Source organism: Mauremys mutica, chromosome 8 (assembly GCF_020497125.1).
Source record: "Mauremys mutica isolate MM-2020 ecotype Southern chromosome 8, ASM2049712v1, whole genome shotgun sequence".
Lineage (NCBI taxonomy): Eukaryota > Metazoa > Chordata > Testudines > Geoemydidae > Mauremys > Mauremys mutica.
Genome location: NC_059079.1, coordinates 72,599,311 through 72,613,989, shown reverse-complemented (window position 1 = coordinate 72,613,989; position 14,679 = coordinate 72,599,311). Strand labels below are relative to the sequence as shown.

The window sequence follows — 14,679 nt, the reverse complement described above, 5'->3', positions numbered from 1 at the left end:
GGCTCTCTCCAAATCATTGGCACTGCAAAAGGTATAGATTTCCTTTTCCTGTTCAACCACTGGCGAAGATTTGTTGCACAAGTGTTGCAGCATATGTTTGGGGCCCACCTCTTGTCCTGATCTCCAATTTTGCAGCCAAAATAAAGGTGATAGGCTTTCTTAATCATAGTGGTTATACTGCGCTTTTGTGATGCAAAAGTCACTTCACCACAAACATAGCAGAAGTTATCTGCACTGTTCACACAAGTACGAGGCATCTCTGCTCACTTTGGCTAAACAGAAATGTGTCCCTTTGCAATATCAAACACTGACAAATAAGAGAGCACGACACTGTGTGATTTCTAGAGCTGATATAGGGCAATTTGTTCAGCAGAGTGATGTAAGCTTCGTTATGATTGCATCATCCATGACTTCTAGGAATAACATGATGCAATTCATATCATGTATGACGCAATACCAGCTTCAGATTGCATCATTCATTGTTTTGCCTAAAAGGCAAGTACTGTCCAAACCCAGTCATAGATTTATTCATAGATCCAGTCAAAGATGTATTTTAGTCATTTCTGGTTTAAATTGAGATCCCTTCCCTTTATAACTCACTTATCCTCCGCTATTCCCAAGTCAAGGGTCGTATATACTGACCCAATAGCATATCTTGAAAACTAGAGCCAATCAACAATTTTAAGCATCGTTTTCGTAATCAGTGACCCAGAATTAGTAAAGTTTGACTACATTTATTTCAGAAGCATTTTGCCTGTAGAGCAGTGAAATCAGGCCATCCACTTAGGTACCTAAATATGGACCCAGGAGCCTGACCTTAAGCCACCCATGTTGACAATCTTGCCTGAAGGATTTTGGTTTCCCCTGGTGCTTTATGCCCTCCTGTCTGCAACTCAGGTGAGCTCTTGACCTCCATCCCTGGGAACCGCTCCTGCCCCACACACCTGAATTCCTAGGTTCAGCTGTTCTGTGCACTTGTAAAATTCTCCCTGCTGTGGACGATGGCAGGGCTGGATGCACTGTGCTTCACAGACATAAATGGGGCTGGTGCCCTGGGCCCACAGTATCATATTCCAGAAGGGTATTGTGAGTATCACAACCACAGCAGGTCGATGGATGGCCTCCCGCTCCCTGCATGACTACTTCCTGGATGCGGCAGCGTCCAACGCTCTCAGCCACTTGGCCAGATGTCATAGAATCCAATGGCTGTAAAGGAGGCTGGGGGTGGAGGGGGGAAGACGGCTCAGCTTTATGGAGCACAGTGTGAGCAGCGCTGTGCTCATGTGCATACCTTGCAATGCCATGCGTTCTTTATGCCCGTGTGCCAGAGGGGATGTTACAAGTTGATGCATTAAGCTCAGCTGCGTGGAGCCAAGTAGCTAGCTCCATGCAGCTGAGCTTAATGTATCGACTTGTAACATCCCCTCTGGCACACGGGCATAAAGAATGCACAAATGCATTAACCATCCATCCTGCACCCTCTGCCAGCCATCCAGTCAGCACTAATGCCTGTGTCCTGGCAAAACTGTGTTTAGCAAGAGAAAACAGAGACCACGATCCCAACCGCTGTCTGCAGAGTCTCTCTCTCTCTCCTGAGCCCTGCAATCCTGCTGGTGTTGCAATCACCCCTGTGCGTGAGGGGAGCTGCAGGCACCTCCCTGCTCTGCACACAGGTTGCTATCTCGGTTGGCTCAGGTGCCATGGGAAATGTGGCTGTATCTCTGATGTTGCTATATCTGCCTCCCCGGGGCTGTCGGCACAGTGCAGGTCCCCCTTTCCAGTGGGGCCAATGGACATGGCTTTCCTCGCTGTGTCAGCCCAGATAACGCTCTGGTCGCATCTTAGCTTGGCAATCAGTGAATTGTGTGCTCAGTTCCTTTTTCCTCAGTTCCTTGTCAGCTGTTCCCCTGGATGTTTCCCATCACACGGGCTGCTGCCAGTGCTGTCCGCTGGGGTATTCCGCCTGGCCAGTGCAGCTCCTCGCCAAGCTCTGAGCAGCCGTGGTCAGGCTGCTGACTCAGGCTGTGCGCTGTGCGGCTGAGGTCACGTACTCCAACAGCCAGCCTTTGCTCAGACTCAGCACTAGTGAGTTGGGTGCCATTACCAGTTGTCACTTGCAGCTGGGGCTGTGTTAGTGTCTGCGAGAGGATCCAGCTCCCAAAAGCCCAGCCATCAGCTCTTACCAAGTGGTCTGGCCATTTTGCCACAGCTCAGGCCATTCTCACTTGGTCCAAGCTTGGGTTGCCACGTCACGTGTTATACATGGCTCCTTTGCTTGACCTTTCACAGGGGCTCCAATTCCACCTCCCACCCCCAGGTGGCGCCTCTCAAGCATTGTGGACACTCGCATTTGTGGCTCAATTGCTAGCAGGGATCCTCAGGGATCTGAGTCTCAGGCCTCAGAACTCTACATCTGCTGGATCTTGCCCCTTTGGATGTGGCCCCATGCTACACACACATTTCATAGAATCATAGAATCAGGGGGTTGGACTAGATGACCTCCTGAGGTCCCTTCCAACCCTGAGATTCTATGATTCTATGATTCTATGCACTATAAAAATGATAAACAAAAGAAATAGTATTTTTTCAGTTCACCTCATACAATCTCTTTATCATGAAAATGCAACTTACAAATGTAGAGTTTTTTTTGTTACATAACTGCACTCAAAAACAAATCAATGCAAAACTTTAGAGCCTACAAGTCCACTCAGCCCTACTTCTTGTTCAGCCAATTGCTAAGACAAACAAGTTTGTTTACATTTACAGGAGATAATGCTTCCCTTTTCTTGTTTACAGGGTCACCAGAAAGTGAGAACAGGTGTTTGCATGAGACTTTTGTAGCCAGCATTGCAAGGTATTTACATGCCAGATATGCTAAACATTCGTATACCCCCTCATGCTTCGGCCACCATTCCAGAGGACATGCTTCCATGCTGCTGATGCTCATTAAAAAAAAAAGTGTTAATTACGTTCGTGACCGAACTCTTTGGGGAAGAATTGTATGTCTCCAGCTCTGTTTTACCCACATTCTGCCATATATTTCATGTTGTAGTAGTCTCAGATTACTCAGCACATGTTCATTTTAAGAACACTTTTGCTGCAGATTTGACAAAACACAAAGCAGGTACCAATGTGAGATTTCTAAAGACAGCTACAGCACCCAACCCAAGGTTTAAGAATCTGAAGTGCCTGCCAAAATCTGAGAGGGATGAGGTGTGGAGCATGCTTTCAGAAGTCTTAAAAGATCAACGCTCTGATGCAGAAACTACATAACCTGAACCACCAAAAAAGAAAATCAACTTTCTGCTGGTGCCATCTGACTCAGATTATGAAAATGAACATGCGTCAGTCTGCACTGCTTTAGATTGTTATCGAGCAGAACCTGTCATCAGCATGGACGCATGTCTTCTGGAATGGTGGATGAAGCACAAAGGGACATAGGAATCTTTAGCACACCTGGAACGTAAATGTCTTGGGACGCTGTCTGCAACAGTGCCATGCGAACACCTGTTCTCACTTTCAAGTGACATTGTGAACAAGAAGCAGGCAGCATCATCATCTCCTGCAAATGTAAACAAACTTGTTTGTCTGAGTGATTGGCTGAACAAGAAATAGGACTGAGTGGACTTGTAGGCTCTAAAGTTTTACATTGTCTTATTTTTGAATGCAGTTATTTTTTGCACATAATTCTACATTTGTAAGTTCAACTTTCATGATAAAGAGATTGCATTACAGTACTTGTATTAGGTGAATTGAAAATACTATTTCTTTTGTTTTTTACAGTGCAAATATTTGTAATAAAAAATAAAGTGAGCACTGTACACTTTGTATTCTGTATTATAATTGAAATCAGTATATTTGAAAATGTAGAAAACATCCAAAATATATTTAAATAAATGTTATTCTATTGTTATAATCGCACAATTAATTTTTTTAACTGTGCAATTAATCACGATTAATTTTTTTAATCGCTTGACAGCCCTAACACAGATCCATACAAAATAAGCCCTATCTGCATTTCCCCCCATTCAGTTCCTTGGGAGGCCATCTTCAGGTAGATGGGTCCCCCCACATTTTTAAACTGGTGAAAAATGACCAGAGAGAGAGAGAGAGAGAAAGGGCACACACAAACAGACGCACACACAGACGCACGCGCGACCAACAGCTTCTGGCCTTCATACCTGCAGTCAGGTGACTTTGTTGCCAGACAACTGCTCCCCTGACAGACCAGTTCTCCAGGGTAAAATCCAGCCTTTTGTCCAAGGGGCTTCCTTTTACAATGGAGGCCCATCAAGATTTAATGCACCTCTGCTGTCGGAGGAGGAGGCAACATCAGCTCATGGTGGATACACAGAGCCCAGGGGACATTCCTGATTAAGTTGTACAGGTTGGTCTCCAAAATCACTGCAACACTAGAGCAAGTAGAGCAAGTCAACAAGGTTTTGAACAAAAAAATCCTGTGGAAAAATGATGCCACTTTCCAGACAAAACATTTCAGTATTTTGTGTTTCATTTTGATGTTTGGAAACTGAAAAACAACAACAAAAATGGTTTCCAATTTGGTTTGAGTCCTTTGCATCTCAGTGATTTGTAGTTTCTGCACTGGCATCAGGGCTGGGTGGTGAGTACTTGTCTCTGTTTGATAGGTTTGGCATGTGTTTTGCAGACCAAGACGCTGTCTGGGAATGGCACACATTGGTAGGCAGACTGGCAGAGGTCACTGTCAATCCTCAGCACCCCCTGGGGGCAAAACCAGGCAACACAGCAACTCGGCCTCAGTTTCCCTATTCCTTTGATGTACCAATTGCCATCTAGCCTGCTTGTTGGGTCTTTGATGTCACCTCAGCCCTCTGGCCAGGTTGTTGCTAGTTCTTTCCCCTTTCAGGATGGGGAAGAGTCCAAAAGGTCAGGAGGTGTAACGGGTTGGGACTCACCACCTGCAGCACCTCCTGCTGGTGACTCTGGGAATTAGCTCTTTCCAGTGGAGCGCCTCCTCCTGGTAGTGCCCCGTCCGTCGTTCTGTCCTTTGTTGTTGTCTTTGGACCCGCATTGCTGCGTGCTCGGCGGCATCCTCTTTGAGGCCACTGCCCTCCAGCAGTTCCCCTTAGTCCATCTGCGCCCCCTTCCGGGGGGGTTGGTGATCAGCAGTCCCACACCCCAGTCACTATGTCCAACTGCCCTCTGAGTCCAATCCCTCTTGTCAGGGATCTGGTGTAGCAATATGGCCGCTCCCTACGGCCAATGGCTGGATGCACTGCAAGGAGTGAAGGGGGCAGACCCAGGCCCGCCCTCTACTCTGGGTCCCGGCCCAGAGACCCTCTGGCATCAGCCTCGCTGTCCTTCTTCTCTCCCCTCCTCTGTCTGTTTCCCTGGGCCGCTTCCCCTACGTCCCCTTGCACCTGCTAGGCCCTTCCCATCAGGGCCTGCAGCCTGGAGGCTATGGGCTCAAGCTCTCTAGCCTCCCCAAGCCCTGGCCAGCACTGCGCTGTCCGTGGTGCTAGTCTCCTCCCTTGGGCCTTGTCTACACTACAAGACTATTTTGAATCAACTTAGTTTGAATTTGTGGATTCGACCTTATGAAGTCGAATTTGTGTATCCATACTAAATACACTAATTCGAATTTCTGAGTCCACATTCACGGGGCCAGCGTCGACTTTGGAAGCGGTGCACTGTGGGAAGCTATCCCACAGTTCCCGCAGTCCCCGCTGCCCATTGGAATGCTGGGTAGAGCCCCCAATGCCTGCTGGGGGGAGAAATGTGTCAAGGGTGGTTTTGGGTAAGTGTCGTCATTGAACCGTCAATCACAACCTCCCTCCCTCCCTCCTTGAAAGCGCCTGCGGGCAATCTGTTTGTGCACTTTTCTGGTCAGTGACAGCGCGGACGCCACAGCACTGCAAGCATGGAGCCCGCTGCGATCATTGCCGTTTTCTCCTCCTCGCACTTTATCGTCCACCTCTTCCACAGTCAGCTGATGAGAAATTGGGCTACTTTTCAATGGTGCTGCAAGCACTGGGGGACCATAGGGGACGTTTTGCAAACATCAACGTCGGGTGGCCGGGCAAGGTTCATGATGCGTGTGTTTTCAGGAACTGTGGGCTGCTCAGACGCCTGCAGGAAGGTAGTTTCTTCCCGGACCACGAAATAACTGTTGTGGATGAGCAGATTCCTAAAGTCGTCCTCGGGGACCCAGCCTGCCCGCTAATGCACTTGCTCATGAAGCCCTATACAGGCGCCTGGGACAGCGACAAGGAACTCTTCAAATACCAGCGAGCAGCGTGACCTGTGACTGTTCATTTTCTTTACAGAGAAGCTGAACCTGCCCCTGTTTCTTTACCCACTGACTGTTGACTCTCCTCTTCGGTTACATACCCCGTTCACCCCGTTTCCTCCACTTCCAACACACGTGTAAAAATAAAATACATGTCCCATTGTTACTGAAGAAAGGTTTCTTTATTCATGACTTTGCGTTAAAGGGTTGAAACTGGGAGGCAGACTGTGCTGGGTAGGGTGTGCGGTGATGTAAAGACCGCCTCTAAACTCAATGAATGACAGGCTCCTGCTCCTAGAGCGGTCCGCAGTGCCGGAATGCTTCTTTCAACGGAGCCTGCCATCCCTCTTTTTCGAATTCTGTGTGCGGGGGGATATGTGACCTTGTGGCGGAGGAGGACGGATACAGATTCCTCTGCTGCGTGACTCAGCGGTCCAGGACAAGGACCGCTGTATAAAATCTGTAACCGCCCTCCCCCGCTACAAAGTCACATCTCCCCCGCCCACACAGAACCTGGAAACCACCTCCCATACCGACCATGGTGCCTACTGACTGCACTGTGTGTGTGACCCGCTGCTGATCCTGCCCCCGTGTCTGTACCCTGGGAAAGGTGACTGTCCTATGCAATTAACAACCCCCTTCCCCACGCCCCCCATTCAAACACAGTCTTCTTTGAAAAAACATGACGGAAACAGTAATTAACAGCAAAGTATTTTTATTACTTAAGTAGACACTTAGAGGATGGAACTGGGATTGGGACTTGTGTGAGTCCGGAAGGGAACGACTTCTGCAAATGTAGGGTATGAGAGCTTTTGGGTACTTGAGCACTCTGCTGGGGTGCAGTGACAGTTTACACAGCCTCTGGCGCCCCTCCTTCTGGTTATTTTGGGTGAGGGGGGTATGGGACTTTGTGGCGGGGGAGGGCGGTTGCAGATACACTGCAGGGGGGCTCTGTCCTCCTGCGGTCCTGCAGAACATCCACAAGGCGCCTGAGCATGTCCGTTTGCTCCCTCACTAGTCCAAACATTGTTTGAGTCGCCTGCTTGTCTTCCTCACGCCACCTCTCCTCCCGTTCGCTGTGTGAGCGCTGGTACAGAGAGACGGTCTCCCTCCACTGGCTCTGCTGGTCCGCCTCGGCTAGGTAGCAGCCCATACGTTCATCGAACATCTTGTCCCTTGTCTTTTTCTTTCTCCGCCTAATCTTTGCCAGCCTCTGCGAGGGGGATGCTGTGGCAGGTCTGGAGACAGTGGAAGCTGTGAGATGGGAAACAGGGAGTGAATTCCTTGCAAAGATACATTTTTGCGAACAATTAACTGAGTCTAGGCTGTCTCTGTGAATTCTGGGTTGAGACCCCTGTGCCTGCTGGGGCACAAATAATTTTCGCGGTGGATTCTGGGTAAATGTCGCCAGTCATTCCTTCCTCCGGGAAAGCAACGGCAGACAATCATTTCAAGCCCGTTTTCCCAGAATTGCCCTGGCATACGCCATAGCGTGGCAACCATGGACACTGTTTTGCCTTTTGTGTATGTCACCGTATGTGTACTAGATGCCGCTGACAGAGGCGGTCCAGCAGCGCTACACAGCAGCATGCTTTTGCTTTTGCATGACAGCAGAGATGGTTACCAGCCATATTGTACCATCTACCATACCATAAATTGGTAATAAGATGGTAATAAGATGGGCATGGTTACCTGTCCTTTTGCACTGCACCATTTGGTGCTGTCATAAGTGCCCCTGGCCGAGCAACCAGGGGCGCAAAAGCAAAAATTGGGAATGACTCCCTGAATCAATCCCTCCTTTTTAGTATCTAAAAATAGAATCAGTCCTGCCTAGATTATGGGCAAGTGTACTAGAGAACCACTGTATCATAGAACCAGATAGCACAGCTGCTCTGTGTCCGATTCTGCATAAATTTGGAGCTGTATGCTATTCACAGGGGGTGCTCCTGCAACAACACCATCTGTTCATTCCGGCCTTCCCACAGCCTTCCTGGGCTACCATACCATTGTCCCACCACTTGTGTGATGAAGTAATAAAGAATGCAGGAATAAGACACAGTGACTTGTTTGTGAGAAATGAGTGGAAGGAAGCCTCCAGCTGCAATGATAGTCCAGGCAGGACATTAATTACTGTGGATGAAGGAGCCCATCATCCCTCTGCTAGTCCAGGGGCAATTCAATCTTTTCTTTACACAGGAAGGGTGGGGGCTGATGGAGCTCAGCCCCCTGTTGCAATGATGAGGACGGTTACCAGCCATACTGCACCATCTACCATGAAAAATTAGGGCCAGGCACCCTTGATCGACCTCACAGATGCTAGCACGCATGGTTACCAGTCCTTTTGCACTGCCCCATGTGCCAATAGGCTGATGATGAGAACGGATACCAGCCATATTGCACCATCAGCCATCCATAGCGTGGGGGGAGCAAGGATGTTGGTGTTGAGTGCTGCACCATCGCGTCTATCTGCAGCATTCAGTAAAGATAGGGTGACATGTAAAAGACTCAAGAGAGGATTGTTTTCCCTTTCACTTCTGGTGGTGGGTGGGGTGTGTGCGCAAATTGCCGAACTATGCCCTGACCCACCGCAGACACTGTGTTTGACCCTAGAAGCATTTGGAGCTCATCCAAGAATGCAAATCCTTTTCGGAGACAGCAGGAACTGTGGGATACCTTGCGTCCTCATTCCCCCCTCCCTCCATGAGCATCCATTATATTCTTTGGCTTTCCGTTACGCTCATCACGCAGCTGCGTGCTGAGTCTGTGCTATGCCGTCTGTCCGTGGATTTATTAAAAATACTTTGGACCAGGCGCACCATAACAGTAATTCCACTACTTAGATGCATGAGTCTCCTAGCGAGATCACCGTGAGGACGGGCACTGAAGGAGATAGAGAGCGCATGCTGCGTGAAATCTATCACGAACCACGGACCGATGCAGCCGTGCTCGGGGAGGCAATGCTCCCTGAATACCGCATGAAAGCCTCGCGCGGAAAAGGGTGCTATCACGGAGCACCCAATAAGGCAGCTCTCCCCAGGAACCTCCTGCTGATGCTTATCGATTAACGGAAGGAGAGCTTTGTGGAGATCTCCCAGGAGGATTTCTGTTCTATCACCATATATAGAGAGACCTCCTTCTCACACACTTCAGATTCCTGTTATATTAAGAATAAAAGTTAACATGGTTAAAGCACTTACCGACTGCTCCTTCCCCTGATTCAGGATCCGGGTTCATGGCCGGGGAGGGTTGGTAGGGGATCTCCGTGACGGTGATGAATAGATCCTGGCTGTCGGGGAAACCAGCGTTGTAAGCGCTCTCGCCTGCCTCGTCCTCCACAAACACTTCCTCATCTTCCCCGTCCGTGAACATCGTCGAGGAACTGTCCGTCGACACTGTCCCATCATCAGAGTCCATGGTCACTGGTGGGGCAGTGTTGGCAGGCTCCGTAGCGTCCGTTTGCCGGTTTGATATTTTGGTAGCCTTGTCTGGGGTCCTTGGTTTTCACGCGGTGATGCGTTGCATGATGGCTGTATCCTCTGTCTGGATCATGGCTTTGGAGACCTTCTCGTAGGTCTTTGCATTCCGTTTGTTGGAGCGCAGCTCCGAAAGCACAGACTCCTCGCCCCACACACCGATCAGATCCAAGAGTTCCCGGTCAGTCTATGCCGGGTCCCTCTTTCTATTCAGAGATTACATGAACTCCTCTGCTGGAGAGCTCTGCATTGCTGCCGGTGCTGCTGAGCTCGCCCCGATGTCCAACCACGAAATGAGATTCTAACTGTCCAGAAAGGAAAAGGAATTCAAATTTTCCCGGGTCGTTTCCTGTGTGACTGCTCAGAGCATCGAAGCTCGGACTGCTGTCCAGAGCGTCAACAGAGTGGTGCAGTGTGGGATAGCTCCCGGAGCTACTAAGTTCGATTTGCATCCACACCTAGCCTAATTCGAGCTAGCCATGTCGAATTTAGCAATACTCCACCTGTCGGGGTGGAGTACCAAATTCGAACTAAAGAGCCCTCTAGTTCGAATTAAATGGCTTCCTGGTGTGGACGGTTGAGCGGTTAGTTCGAATTAACGCTGCTAAATTCGATTTAAAGTCCTAGTGTAGACCAGGCCTTGGAGACTGACCTTCCCCTATCAAAGGCCTGGGACAGACTGACTGCTCCTGCTCTAGGCAGCCTTTATATACCTCTGAGCCTGGCCCTGATTGGCTGTCTCTCAACTGGGCCCTGATTGGCTCACAATAAGCCCCTCTCTGATTGGCTCACAATAAGCCCTGTCTGCGCAGGTGCCCTGGCTTGCTGCAACCCATTCTCACAGGGAGTGGGGCAATCCGCCCCACTACAGGAGGCCAGATGCCCTAGATGAAGGGCTTACAGTCCCTGGCCTCTTTGGGCCTGGCCTGCTTTTTCAAGGCTTTAGCAACCCAGGTGTAAGGGCCTGGCATGTAGGCAATCTGGCCTAGCAGTTACAGCTGGGGTGGTGGCCACATATCAAGGATGGCCATGAGGCAGCACTCAGCAATCAGGGACTGGATTAATCACTAGAGCCATGATCAATAGGCAAGTGTCAGGGTCAGGCAGGGGTGGAGAGGTAGCCAGGCTGGGATCAGAGACAGAGATCAGGAAGCCAGGCGCAGTCTGGAGCCAGAAGTCTGTGTTTCTGTCCAGACAACTTCCTGGGCCACCATCCAGGCTTAAACAGAGAGCATGGGCCAATCAGAAGTCTGAAGGGTGCTATCACTCTGGACCCTTTGGGCAGTACTTCCTGTGGTGCCCAATCTTCCTGTGGTGCTCAGCATGGCCTCCTGGTGGTGACGCTGAAACGTCAGCCAGTCCAATCTTGGTCTCCCGCCCTAGTTCCTTGCAAATGGCTGAAGTATTTTGGCTGCAATTCCCCCCACCCCCGTCCCCCTCCAAAAAACAAAAAAAAGTTCAACCTGAGGCAGGTACCCTCCGTGGACAATTTCAGCCCAAGTGGATAAGTTTGGTACAGCTGTAGGGAACTGAAAACAGGACCCCGTAACAGGAAGCGCTGGGCAACCTTATTAACAGGTGGTGCTACCAGCCCGGTCCACCCTGTGAAAAGTCCACTGCTATTTTCCTGTGTACATTTCCCCTTAACTTCACCCCAGAAGTCTGAAGGGCACTATCACTCTGGACCATTTGGGCAGTACTTCCTGTGGTGCCCAATCTTCCTGTGGTGCTCAGCATGGCCTCCTGGTGGTGACGTTGAAACGTCAGCCAGTCCAATCTTGGTCTCCCACCCTAGTTCCTTGCAAATGGCTGAAGTATTTTGGCTTTGGTTAAGCATTAGCTGCTCTCGAACGCTTTAAAGCATAAACTCCACGCAGCCACCTGTAACGCACAGCAGAGCGCCAGGCTCCTCCTCAGAACAGGGCTCAGACTAACTGCCCCTGGACCACAGCAACTCCAGCCTCCCAGGCACGGTGCATCCCGACATCACAACCTCTGGGGAACACAGGCTGTGTGTGTCTGGCTGCGTGTTCTGGGAGGGTGGGGGGCCAGCAAGTTGAGACACTGTGAAAACCATAGTGAGCAGTGGAAGCTCACAGCACACCCGTGGTGCATCTGCCACTTTGCAGCGTGTCCGGGGTGCTGCTGCTGGCAGCATCCTTTGATCTAGGAGATTTTCGACTGAGTCCTTTGGCTTCTCCCCACAGCTCTGGCATTTCTCAGCAGGCTAGGCCCAGGGGAAGGGCTGTCGGGGGCTTGGGTCCTTCCTTCTTTTTGAATATCGTTTCTGACACCTAACCTGGAGCCTGGCCGGCCCAGCCCTGGGGATGGAGGCCATGCTGGGCCAGTCCAACTGACCCTGACCTCATGCCAGGAGTCCTTGGAGGAAGCCATGGTCCTGCCAGCCTCTGCCTGTAACCGGCTCCTTGCTCCAGAGATGACGGGGGTAGGTGATGGATTCTTTGGGCCCCAGTGTGTAGGGATCAGCTCACCAGGGTGGGAGGGCTCGGGGTGGGGGCGTAGCAGGGGCTATCAGTGCCTCCTCCTGGTCACTGGTTACACATTCACTCCGGAGCTTCAGTGACAGCCTCTGGGAGCCTGAGATTCGAAGGCAGGGCCATGTGCCCACAGTGCCTGTACAGCAGGGCTCATGGTTGGGCATGGAGAGCACATCAATGCCACTCGTTCCTCCCCCGCCTGGACCACGAGCAGGGGCGGGATGCTCTATGGCTCTGCCATGGCTGCCCTGCACAGTGCCCCCTGCAGGAGGAACCCAGAACACAGACAGGGGAGACAGTGTGTCCTCCGGGGAGTGCCCCCAAGATGGAGCATTGCCTCTGCAGACCCCAGCCGCTCGCAAATGGGGTCCCCCTCGCTTAGTCCACAGGCCCCCTGCAGCGGCTCCCTCCTTACTCTGCGCTTCCAGCACTCTGCGTGCTCCCGGCCTCACCAGCATGGGCAAGACTGGGGAGACCCCGCTGCGAGCAGCCGAGAGCAGGGGCTGAGCCCTGCCAGCATCTCCTCCCTCCCGCTCCCATGCCTTGGGGTTCTGTGCCATCCCTGCCCCCCATACACCATCTTCCCCTGCCTCCCCCCTCTAATCCCCCACTATTTCTCTGCCATCTCCTTGGGGGGGGGTGCTGTCCCATTTCACGCTGACCCCATCTCCCCCCACCTCTCCCTCTCCATGTGCTGTGCATGTCCTGGTGCTGCGTCCTCTTTCCTGGCCTCCGCACCTGCGCTCCTTGCTCCCCCCAAGCTGACTGCGCCAGCCTCTGCGCCATGCAGGTCACACAGACATGGCCCTCTTTGCCGCCTGCTTGGCTTCCTCAGCTCCCCCTGGCTGCCCGTCCCTGCTCCTATTCCAAGTCCACCTCAGCGCCTCCCTCTGGTTCCCCCACACCGAGCGCCCCTCCCCCAAATGCTTGTCCTGTCTTTGGAATGGCAGGGAAACACTGGCGGCTCCTCAGGGCGGGCACCCGGCCTGGTAATGCAACCCTGCTCCTCAGCTGGAGCAAGAGCCATCCCCTACCCCCAACAAACATCTGCCCCCAAGAAGTTGCAACTGCCCTTGCCATGGAGCTGCCGAGGGGGGAGGGGTGTGATCAGTGTGGTATATTACCGGTACTTGGTGTCTCTTTGGCCAGGGCTGGGCAATGGGTCTAGGGCGGCTCCTGCTGGGCTGCAATGGGGGTAATCCCAGGGGTGAAAGGGCTCCAGGCAGAGCCCAGCCTGGTATTCCAGTGCCAGGGAGCTCAGATCTGTCAGTGGGAGAGCCAAGCTCGGAGGCTAGACAGAGCTCTTCCTCAGCTGGCAAAGGGCCTCAGGCCAGGGTAAGGCAACCCAGCTCCATCACTTGGGGTGAAAAATACACCCCTCCCCCGAGCCTCGTGTGAACCCAACCTCCCTCTATGTGGACAGCACTCTGGGGACAGACTCCTTCCAGCGCCTGCCTGGGGGGGGATTAATGGCAGCAGGTACCTTTCCCAGCCCTGAAGGAGAGCTGGGTGTGGCTCAAAGCTTGTCTCTCTCCCCATCAGCTGTTCCCCCACCCAACCTTGTCTACTGGGACCCAGCGTTGTGCTAGAACGCTGCCCTCTGGTGGCTATGTACAGTCATGGGAAGGCTGGTCTTTGGGCAACAACTGGCTCCTTGGGGACTACGCATGCCGTGCCCTGGTCACCCTCTTCTATGGGAACATGTATGGCTCCATCCTCTTTCTCACCTGCATCAGCCTGGACCGCTACATCTCACTGGTGCACCCGTTCCGGTGGAGGGGCTCCCGGCACGTCTGGCAGGCAGCGGGAGTCTGTGTGGGTGTCTGGCTGGCTGTGGGGCTGGGTTTGAGCCCGCTGCTGCGCTACCCCCATTCCCAGCATGTCCCAGAGCTGAACATCACAACCTGCCATGACATCCTGGAGCCGGACACGGAACGCGAGCTGGCCTACTACTTCCCTACGCTGGTGGTGTTGGGCTTCGCCATGCCCTTCGTGCTCATCACCTTCTCCTACGGCTGGATGCTGTGGCGGCTGCTCCGCAGGGGGCGGCACTATGGCCATGTGGTACGCCTCCTGGTCCTGGTGCTGCTCATCTTTGCCCTGTGCTTCACGCCCAGTAACGTGCTGCTCTTCTTCCACTACCTGCAGCCCCAGCCCGAGTGGCACAACCGCACCTACACTTGGTATGTGCTGGCCCTGGCCGTCAGTGCCTTCAACAACTGTCTTGACCCCTTCATCTACTTCTACGTCTCCCAGGACTTCCGGGCCCGGCTCCAGGCCAGGCCCTGCTGCTGGAGGGGGGATAACAAGTCCTCCTCAGGCAGGGCCTCTGAGAAGCTAGTGCTGCCCCAGAGGTCCAGCGAGCAGAGCCAGCCCTAGGCCAGGGGAGCCCTCAGGCAGTGGGAGGGGACTAGGAAGCTGCTTTCTGTTTCCCCACCAC

At 52.2% G+C, this 14,679-nt stretch overlaps 1 protein-coding gene across 2 annotated transcripts in view; it reads left to right on the top strand.

The window, feature by feature from the left end:
• The window catches only part of LOC123375359 (proteinase-activated receptor 4-like), a 62,564-nt gene that overhangs the window by 3,361 nt on the left and 44,524 nt on the right, over positions 1 to 14,679 (top strand). The window contains exon 1 of one of the 2 annotated variants that reach the window (XM_045026148.1): positions 12,056 to 12,187. The exons of the other annotated variant lie outside the window; for it this stretch is intronic. The gene's annotated coding sequence lies outside the window, so the exon portion shown is untranslated. Of the gene's footprint in view, positions 1 to 12,055; positions 12,188 to 14,679 lie in introns of those variants that run through there. 2 annotated transcript variants of the gene reach the window in all.